Consider the following 11,802-nt stretch of genomic DNA (forward strand, 5'->3'; position numbering starts at 1 on the left):
CTTTAGACCCCGCTAAGTTTCAGAGGACTTTGGTGAATGATCCTGCTGTTAGTGGTCTTTTTCCTTGTGCTCCTAATGGCACCTGTAAAAATGGGATTTTTATGTAACCCTGTAATGAAAGCAAAATGTAGGAGTAGAATTGATGCAACAATAGTCTTAATACTAACTGAATGTGAGCGAAAAATACACAAAAGCAAGGCACTTTTATCTTAATCAGTTGAGTCATATTTGATAGTACACAATGTAAAAGGAAAGATGTCTTCTTTTATTTTGATTTTTTTCTTAATTTACAACTAAAATATGTTTTCTTTCATTGTTTTGCTGATTTCAGTTCTGCATATAAATAAGCTTTTTGGCAATTTCATGTAAAAATATGTATTTACCTGTGTATAAATATGTTTATGTATATGTATGAGTTAGGATGCAGAGGGTGCAAAGAAAAGGCAACTTTTTTCTTTCTCTCCACAGGTCCTTCAAATTCATTCTTTCGACTTGTTCTTCCCCACCCCTGGATTAAATCTCAAGCATGTCCATTGTTTATCTGGTCATTTTCAGATAATACAAGTTCAGTCTAGAATAATAATTACATATCTCTAATCTCTGATCTAATTAAAAACTTCCCCCTTTCTCCGGTGGCTTGAAAGTCTGCAGAGGGGGTGGAGGTTATGACTGACTTCTTCTCCAGTGTCTGACTCCACCACTTCATTGACTAACCAGCTGCTGTTCTAACCCCTCAAAGGGAGAGCATGGGCTGGGGGTTGGGGGAAGGGGAAGAGGAAAGAAACCAGCCAAGAGACATAAATGTCTTACTGGACTACTACAGTTATAACCTAGAGCAGATGTCCTCTGTGTGCAGCAGTATCCTAAAGATGATCCATTTTTCTTGGTGTGCCCCTATGAGTTCAGGGCTCCATCCTCTGCAACCCACCATGGCTATTGCTAAGATCTTTCACCAACAGTTCCTTTTACGTAGGTGATGCTCTTTCCTCTGGCTGCCAATGACCAGCTCCATGATTTCCGAAGATTTATCTCTCTTTTAGAGTCATCTTGGCCAGAGTCCCTCTCCAGATGACATGATCCAGCCTTATTCCAATGGCCCATATTTGGCCCATGGGGAACTCACAAATACACTGCCCTGCTCAACTGGAGAAGTTTTTAATGCCCTTTCTCCCCTGGCTTTGCTAACATTGAAGTCTTGGCCACTCACAGCTTCCTGCCATTAAACTTTTAAGGGTTGAGTCAGATTCCAGTTCCTGCATACATCCAATCAGGGAACCCAGGTCAAGCTTTTTGAATGATGCTCTTGAAGCCTTACGTCTTGACTCAAAGCACCCTCCTCCCCAGGGAGCCATATATCATCTCCATGGGGAAAATATATGGCTTACTAGTCATTCCCAAAACAATAGTCAACACAGACCTCTACAACCATAATGAATTCTCTTCTCTTTTATAGTCTAGAGGGGAGTGAAGGATTATTGCTGGCAGAGAGTTGCACAATTTCTTAATCCATCTTACATTGACAGACAAGCACCTCTTGAGTTCCAAGATGTGGCAGTATTCAATGACTATTTTTCTCAGATTTGGGGACCTCAACTGAAACTCTGAGTCAACAGAAAAAGTCCCATCTTAATATGGTTTATATATATATATCATGGGGTCCTACTGATAGTTCTTCAATACAGTACAATTTAAATCATATTCCTTGACAAAATACATTTAGAAAATACTACTCTATTGGCTACTGCTCTTAAGCATGATGTAAGCTACCAGTTTGAGATAATTTTTTAATCTTAAACTTTTTAATGTTGAAGGAGTATTCCATATCTAATTTATTTAATTTTTTTCAGAAGTGGATATTGAAATTTGTTAAATGCCTTTTTGAGGGTGGGCCACAGTGACTCAGCAGGCAGAGTTCTTGTCTGCCATGCCAGAGACCCAGGTTCGATTCCCTGTGCCTGCCCATGCGAAAAAAAAAAAAAGTGCCTTTTTAACATTATCAAGATGAACATGAAGTTTTCTCTTTTGACCTATGTTTTGATTTGTAAAAGCTGCCAGGTACAATATACCAGAAACGGAATGGCTTCTAAAAGGAGGAATTTAAGTTGCAAGTTTACAATTCTAAGGCCATGAAAATGTCCAAACTAAGGTGTCTATGGAAAGATAGCTTGATTCAAGAAAAGCCAATGGTCCAAAACACCTCTGTCAGCTGGAAAGGCACAAGGTGACAGCTGCTAGCTTTCTCTCTTCATTATATAAGGCTTCCCTAGGGGCATTCTTCCTTCTGCATCTCCAAAGGTCTCTGGCTGTGTGGGCTCTGTTGGTTCTCCAGCTTTTTCCAAAATAATTCCCTCTTAAAGGGCTCCAATAATCAACCCCATTTTGAATGGGTGGAGACACATCTCCATGGAAACTATCTAATCAAAAGTTACCACCCATAATCGGGTGGGTCATATCTCCATGGAAACAATAAAAAAGATCCCACCCAGCAATATTGAATAAGGATTAAAGGACATGGCTTTACTGGGGTACACAGCAGTTTCAAACCAAAACAACCTATTGATGTAATAATGATATTTTGAGATACCATAATATTGACTTCATGGTTTCCTAGAGCATTATTCTTTAATATAATGCTATATTATATTTGCTAGTGTTTTTTTAAAGGATCTTGTATCTGTATTCATAAGTGAGCTTCGTCAAAAAACTTGTGTGGTAATTTTGTCAGGTGTAAAGCATTCTAACTTTTTTTCTAGCCATATCTTTCTTCAAAAAACTTTATTGAAGTATAATGTACTATAGAGTACCGAAGTTCATAAATAGACTTGGTCAAAATTTTGTTTGGTACTTTTGTCAAATGCAAAGCACTCTAACTTTTATTCAGGTCACACATATTTCTTTTAAAAAAACTTTTTATTGAAGTATAATATGCTATAGAGTACACATACCCATTTAATCTGAAGAACCAGCACCCAAATCAAGAAATACCACCATCAGTACCTTGAAATCTCCTCTTATTGTTCCTTCTACTAAATATTCACCCAAGGGAAATCACTATCTTGACTTTTTACAGCATGGACTAATTTTGTCTGCTATACTTTATGTGAAAGGAGTCATACACATGTACTCTTTTGTGTTGGCCTTCTTTAATCCAATATTATGTTTGTAAGATTCAGACATTATTGCATATAGTTGTATATAGTTCATTATCATGGATACATATGCCCTTGTATGAATATATCAAAATTTTATTTTTTCAGTCTGCTGCTAATAGGCATTTGGACTAATTTCAGTTTGAGGCTATTATAAATACTGCTTTCTAGTGAAAGTTGTTTTCTGAATATATGTACACATTTCTGTTGCATACATACTTAGCAGTAGAATTGCTAGGTCATAGGGAATGCATATGAGCTGTTTACTTTCACTTTTCACATTTAGATCTGTAATCTATCTGGAATTTACTTTGTTTATATTATAAAGAGTAAAGATACACATTTTATATATGGATTTTCAATTGTCCTAACACCATTTGTTGAAAAAGGCCATCATTTTTTGGCTGCATTGCTGAGTTATCTTTGCTATAAATTAGGTTTCCCTATACAGGCTTTGTTCTGATAGAGTTTAATTAGTGAAGACTTCTGCAATGACAGTGTGAGAGTCCCATGTACCTTTTTTCTGGTAAAACAACCATAACTGGTAGAAATTGTTTTTAAAACAACCATTTAAAGTCTCTGGAACATGCCCTAAGGGCATACAGCAAATGAAGAAACGTCTATTCAAGAAAATCTACTAAATCTCAGTAAGGACAGCAAAAGCCTATGCCCCTGAAACATAATCACCTCCTCTTTGACCTCCCCCACCTTCTACGAGTGACAGAATGTTCACTCTGGATGGGTGCGACCACGACCCCAGGCTATCCAGTCAAGGGCTAATCTATCTCCCTGAGAGGGGTGGGTCATCAGCATTTCTCATCCTCCTCAGCTCCATGTGGCAGAAACTCTATTCCAGGCAAGTATAGCTCATAGATTTGTGGATAACTTTCCTCACTCAGCCCCCACTGGTAAGGTGGAAACTATCCCCAGTGTGACAGACTGTGAATACTGGGACTCCAGTTACCCTCAACCCAGGTCACTCTAGGAGAGTTTCCATACTGGGAGACACAAGCCAAGAAGATCAGAAGCTACCACCCAGAGGCAGCATGGCTGCACACTCTGGGGGAAATAGACTTCACTAAAATTCTTTGGCCTCATCAGTAGTCAAACAAGCAAACAAACGATAAGCTTCAGCAGGGGATCAATACTGACAGCCCCTGGAATATGTTATCTAAAGTGCCCAGTTTTCAACAACAAAAAATATAATGATTAAAAAAAAAAAAAAACAGAGATGTGTGACCTATATGCATGAAAATAAAGCAGGTAACAAAAAATGCCCTTGAGAGAGCTCAGATGTCAGACTCAGTTGGCAAAAACTCCAAAGCAGCTATTAGAAATATGTTCCAAGAGCTAAAGGTAACTATGCTTTAAGAAGAAAAGAATATTGTGATAGCAGTAGAATAGAATCTCTATAAAAGAAATAGAAAGAATAAAAAAATAAAATAAAATTCAGGATTTCAAAACAATAATAATTGAAATGAAAAGTTCATTAGCTGGGCTCAACAGTAGATATGAATTAGCACAGGAAAGAGCAAACTTGAAGACAGATTGCTAGAAATTACGCAATCCAAAGAACAGAGAAATAGAAATGAAGAAAAATGAACAGAGTCTCAGAAAAATGTGGAGCAACACCGAGTACATCAACATATGTATAATGGGAAGACGCATCAGAAAGAGAACAGAGGAGAAGGAGCATTTATATATAATATATATATATAATATATATTCAAAGAAATATTGGCTGAAAATGTAACCCAAATTTGATGAAAAACATAAATTTACACATACAACAAACTCCACGTGAAATAAATACAAAGAGATCTACATACAGACACATCATAATAAAAATGCTGAAAGACAAAGACAGAGAAAATCTTGAAGGAAGCTAGAGAAAATTGAGCCTTTGCATATAAGGGAACCCCAGTATGATTAACAGCTGTCTTCTTATCAGAAATAATGGAGGTCAGAAGACAGTAAAAGGACATATGCAAAGTGCTGGAAGTAAAAAATAAAAAGGTCAGTCAAAACTTTTAAATCCTGCAAAACTGATCTCAAAACTGAAGGTAAAGACATTCCTAAATAAACAACAACTGAGAGAACTCATTGATTGCAGACGTACCTTACAAGAAATAGTAAAGTTCTCCAGGTTGAAAGCAAATGACCCCTTAATTTGAAGCCTCCTGCCTGTAAAAGTAACTGTGTAATTTTAAAAGGTATTATGAATGCATATAGAAGAAAATGCTTCTGGGATGGCAGATTTTTCTTTTCCTTTCTTCTCTTAACTGATTAAAAACAATTTGTATTAAAAAATGTTTGCACTTGTATTGCTGGAGATAAAATATATAGAAATACAGTATATTTGACAATAACAATACAAAGAAGGTAGGTAGAAATTTGAAGCTCTCTTTGAGTAAGGAAATGATGCCAAATGACAACTGAAATCCATAGGAACAAATGAAGAGAATCAGAAAGGATAAATAAGAAGGCTAATATAACAAAATTTTATAAATGTATACTTTGTATCTTCTATGTTTCTTTAAAAGATATAAAGTGATAATCATAATATTGTATTATGGGTTTGTAACATATATAGATATAATACATTTGCAATAGCATCACAAAAGGGGTAGAGAGAATACAGCTATAAAGGAAGATGTTTCTATGCATTACTAGAATTAAGTATAAATCTTAAGCAGATTATAATAAATTAAAATGTATATGGTAAGCCTTAAATTTACCACTAAGAAAAATAGCCAAAAAAAAAAATAGTGAAAACATCATGTGTTAGTTAGATTCAGTTGTCAACTTGGCCAGGTGAGCATACCTAGTCTTGTTGCTGCAGACATAAGCCAATGGTACCTGAACCTCATCTGTTGCTAATTACATCTGCAGTAGGCTAGGAGGCATGTCTGCTGCAATGAGTGACGTTTGACTTAATTGGCTGGTGCTTAAATGACAGATCGCAACGTAGCACAGCCTAGCAGCTTGGCATTCCTCATCTCAGCCCGGGCTCTTGGAGATGGAGAAAGAAATCACCCCGGGGAAAGTTGTTGGAACCCAGGGGCCTGGAGAGAAGACCAGCGGAGACCATCCTGTGCCTTCCACATAAGAAAGAACCTCAGTGGAAAGTTAGCTGCCTTTCCTCTGAAGAATCAACAAAATAAATCCCCTTTTATTAAAAGCCAATCCGTCTCTGGTGTGTTGCATTCCAGCAGCTAGCAAACTAGAACACATCATTAAAGTAATTAAAATATTACAGTAGAAAATATTAACCTAATGTAAAAGAAAGCAATAAAAGAGGAACAGAGTAATGAAAAAAGAGAGAAAGAGAGACATATAAAAAACTAAAAGTAAAATGGCAGGTGTTAAGTTCAATCATATCAGTAATATCATTACAGTTGAATAGATTAAACCAACCATTTAAGAGTCAGGGATTATCAGACTAGATAAAAGAACACGACCCACTTGTATGCTCTCTACAGGAGAAAGACTTTAGATTCAAAGATATAAATAGATAGAAAGTAAAAGGATGGGAAAAGACATATCATGCAAACAGCAACCATAACAAAGCTGCAGTGGCTGTACTAATATCATATAAAATAGACTTCAAGGCAAAAATAATCTACTAGAGTCAGAAAAAAAGAACAAAGGACAGTTTGTAATCATCAAGAAGATTAAATAATTATGCGCATATAACAACAGAGCCCCAAAACACATGAAGCAAAAATTGACAGAATTTACAGAAAAAAAGAATTCAACAATAACAGATTGAGACTTCTATACCCCACTCTCAATAATGGATAAAACAAACAGATAAAAGATCACTAGGGAAATAGAAGACTTTGATATAGGAGTAAATCTTCATGACTTGAGGTTAGGCAAAACCTCCTTACAAAGGACACCAAAAGTATGAATAACAAAAGGACAGTAGATAAATTGGGCATCATCAAAATTTAAAACCTGTGTTCTTCAATGGAGACCACAGAATGGGAGAAATACTTGTGAATCACATATTTGACAAGGGACTTGTATCTAAAATATATAGGAAACTGTTACAGCTCAACAATGAACAGGAAAAGGACCCAATTTAAAAATGGGCCATGGATTCCTTCAAAAGAAGATATACAAATGACCAATAAGCATGTGAAGAGATGTTCAACATCATTAGCCATTAAGAGAAATGTGAATCAAAACCACAATGAGGACAGCCACGGTGGCTCACTTACAGAGTTCTTGCCTGCCATGCTGTAGACCCAGGTTTGATTCCTGGTGCCTGCCTATGTAAAAAAGAAAAGAACACAAAGAGATAATACTTCATACCTACTAGAATGGCTATAAAAAAAAAGACAGATAATAGCAAGTGTTGACAAGAATATGGAGAATTGGAACCCTAATGTACTGCTGGTGAGAACTGAAAATGGTGTAGCCATTTGTAAAACAGTCTGGCTCTCCCTCCAACGCTTAAACCCAGACCTGGCAGTTCCACATCTAGGCATATACCCAAGAGAAATGAAAACTTGCATATGAATGTTCATAGTAGTATGTATTCATAGTAGCCAAAGAATGGAAACAACCCAAATGTCCATTAACTGATGGAGGGACAAAAAAAATGTGGTATATCCATACAATAGGATATTAGCTGGCAATATAAAGAAATCAAGTACTGATACATGCTTCAATGTGGATGAACCTTGAAAACATTATGCCAATGAAAGAAGCCAGTCATAAAGGGCATATATTGTATGATTCCATTTATATGAAATGTCTAGAATAGGTAAATCTGTAGAGACAGAAAGTAGACTTGTAGTTGCCTGGGGGATTTGGGGTTAAGTAGGGAGTGATTGCTAATGAATGTGAGTGATAAAATGTTCTATAATTGATTGTGGTAATGGTGGCACAACTCTGAATACATAAAAAAACCATCGAAGTGTACACTTTAAATGCGTGAATTGTATGATATGTGAATTATAACTCAATACAGCTGCTAAAAAAATTATACCTTAGGCCATTCACGTTTACATTTGTAAAGGATCGTCGTGTCTTTTATATTTTCCATACTGCTCAAGATAGGCTGCTGAATGGTCAATAAATGCTAATGAGCTGGGTAAAAGCTTCAGCCAAACTGGATAACCAACTCGATAGGCAGGATGTTTTAAGATTTCTCCTGTACACACAGACTCAGATCATTCCACAGGAGTTTGATCTGATGAAGAACAGAACCCTTTCTTGGGTTAGATGAGAAGAGGAAGCACCCCAAACAACAAGACAACCAAGCTACAAGCCAGCGTGCTCCTATCTGGCTGGCTGATAAGGACCATCTGATGCTGCCTGTTATTCTGTGAGGCCATTCTCTCCACAAAGTCACAATATTTATTCTAACACCAGTGAATATTGAGTGTGTGTATACATCTACATAGTGATAAAACATTGCTCTAATATGTACACAGGGTCTGAATAAGATCAATTCATCAGGATAATCATGCTGTCCCATGTATGAGAGAGGCTGTTTATACAGTGGGTTGATAGAGTACTGTGATATAACCCATAGAGAAGCACTGTCTGGGGCTCATAATGCATGATCTATATATCACAATATGGGCATTATATAAATAATTAATGGCGTGGACTAGAGATAGCACAGATATGCATAAGGGAGAAAGGATGCAAGAAGATCTGCTCAGCTGCTCTGCTTCTGATTGAGTGGGACAGAAATGCATAGCTTGGCTGAGTATAATACGCGTTTTGGGAACCTTCTTTCTCATGCATTGGCTTGTGGGATGGCAGATTTTTCTATTCGGTAGCTGTTATTCCTGCAGATGTAATTCTGAAGCATTTTATTTGTAAGTTTTAAAACAAAAATTTCTACCATGTATTTGTATGAAAGTCAATTGTGGAAAGAAATTGACCCAGGAAATAGCACAATAAAATACGTCTATTTAGAACTGCTTAAATGCTGGCATTTTTCTCAGAAATGTCATCTTCAGGAATATAACGGACATAATTGGCAAGCTATCGACTAGCTTATATGTAATTTATCTTTCAGCCATTACTCAGTGCTCTCCCAAGCACCCTTGTCTACCTAGAGAGGGTCACTGTACTGGGATTTAGCTCACGTCTCTGAGGACGTCTCTCTTCCATTAACCTCATTTAGACCAAGGAGTAATGTGGGCATGAAGGGAAGACCAGGCGGGCCAGAGGCAGTGAGTGTTCATTGCAGTATATGAGTAACTCTTCCTAGTATCATTTGGTCTTTTTTAACCCCCATGAATTCACACTGTGAGTAACTCAGCTTTGAGGACTGGTTCATTTTCCTTCAGGGCAACTGACAAAGACATGGACTCCCCCTTACCCTTTCCTAGAGCTCAACGTTAAAATAGCTGTGAAAGAGGCAGAGAAAAAAGCAACTGTCCCAATGAATACAGTCATTTGCAGACAGACAGGAGATGCATTTTTGAAAGGCCAGTTGCTAGCAGTGTCCCAGTGAGCTTCTCTTGGGGAAAGGCGCGGCCTATGAATCACGTCTGCTACTTGTCAGTCAACACCCTGGAGACTGGACATTCCCAGCCCAACCCCCACCCACTCAGACCTCACTGGAAAAAAAAACCAAATAGATATTTATAAATCTCTCTTTTAAGGGCTGTAATTCATTGGTGGAATCAGTCCATCTCTTTCCTCAACTCTCGTCCTAATGAAGAGGAGTCAGCTGATGGGCAACTCCAGCGGGCACAGGAGTTACAGACTGCTGACCTCTCCTGCCCTGAGCTTCTTTAGGTCCTCAGGGACCATAGTCCTAAGGCTCTAGAATTTGTAGTGACAATTTATAGGTCTTCAGCTTCAAGACAGGATGAGAGGGTTCTATGCAAATGAATCAAAAAACTTAAGGGCCCGGTCTTAAAGTTCACTGTGAAAGCTGTATACCTAGGGCCTCAAAATCATTACTAGCATTTTTTTCACCCTAGAAACTTAAGGATGAAGCATTTAATTGATAAATTTGTAGTATGAATCATGATAAAAGAACAGGAAGCGTGGATTGGACCTATGTTTCAATTCCTCAAGGAATTCTGAAGCTTTGCTCTGGTTTCTTTCAAGCACTGGCCTATATGCATGTGTGAACTTACAAAGAGGCTCAGATTACTTTGGGGGTTCTTTCTGAATACATCTGTACCATGCACTCACATCACATCACCCATGTAGCTGGTCACTCCCAGCTAAGATGAACAGATAGCCATCAAGCAGAATCAGTAATGCTCTCCTCCTTAGATGAATTAAGATGCATGAGGATTATAGCTTGTTTGGAAGAGGGTGAAGAAAATTGTTCTGAGTACATATCAAAGAGAGATTAGGAGAGAAAGGAGATAAAGGAAGGACAAAACCTGTTTCCTGAGACAGCTTCCAGGAAAGAGGTTTGGCCCCTAGAAGTGTAAAAGCTTTTCTGGAAGGAACACAGAGTAGCTCCATGGAGCAGCAAAAAATGGAGAAAATACAACACCTCCTAGCACTTCAATACTTTCCAGCCTTTGGAGACAAAGGGACATCACCATAGCCAGAGAAACAGCACTTCCAGGGAATCCCCAAGTACAGGTGATTGTGAGACTCTTTAGATTCAAGCTTTGGGTACTGCTTTGGTTTGCTACAGCTTCTGGAATGCAATACACCAGAAATGGAGCAGCTTTTATAAAGGGGAATTCATTACGTTAGAAGTTCACAGTTCTAAGGCTGTAAAAATGTCCAAACTAAGGCATCCAGAGAAAGATACCTTGAATGTAGAAGGGCCAATGGCATCCAAACACCTCTGTCAGCTAGGAAGACATGGTGACTGACAGGCTCTTTGGTTTCTGGTTTCAACCAGCTTCCCCCGGGGGCATTTTCTTTCTACATCTCCACACATCTGAGTCTCATGTTGGCTCTCTGTGTCAGCTCTGTTGGCTATAAAGGTTTTTTTCCAAAATGGTTCCCTCATAAAGGACTCCAGTAGGCAAATTAAGACCACTTTGAATGGGTGAAGACACACCTCCATGGAAACCACCTAATCAAAAGTCCTCACATCTCCATGGAAACAACTTAATCAAAATGGTCCCACTCTACAATATTGAATCAGGATTAAAGAACATGGCTTTTCTGGGGTATACAACAGTTTCAAACCTGTATAGGTGCATTTACTCTTCATTGCCTCCAGAGTTCTGGCAGAAAGGACATGCTCCCCAAGGTCAAATAGGGATTCGAGCATCTAGTTTGTTCAGCATCCTCTGTTGGTGCTTATTTTAGAGAACGGAGTCTGCCACCTTCCCATGTTAAATGAAAGACAGCCAAGACTCAGGGGCATGGCACCCTGGGCAACCCATCCACCCAGGCTGGCCTCCTCCAGATTGTGAAGCCTTGCCAGGGGAGACCAGAAGCACAGCGATCCAGGAGCATGCAAGATGCAAGATGTTGAGCAACATGAGAGCAGAGGCATTTAGCACTTTCATCCTACCCAATGAAGAAAGCAAGTGAATGCCAAGAACTCACTAATATCTCCAATCAGATGAGCCACTCCTCCAGTGTGAGATCGGAATGCGGAGAAAACAGAGGAAAACCCAAGCCCCTGCATGGTGGGAGGACTGGTGGAAGTTCTTTCTTTAGGAGGCCAAGATGGGATTGTGACTTTCAGGAG

Source organism: Tamandua tetradactyla, chromosome 18, assembly GCF_023851605.1.
Source record: "Tamandua tetradactyla isolate mTamTet1 chromosome 18, mTamTet1.pri, whole genome shotgun sequence".
In the NCBI taxonomy this organism is placed as follows: domain Eukaryota; kingdom Metazoa; phylum Chordata; class Mammalia; order Pilosa; family Myrmecophagidae; genus Tamandua; species Tamandua tetradactyla.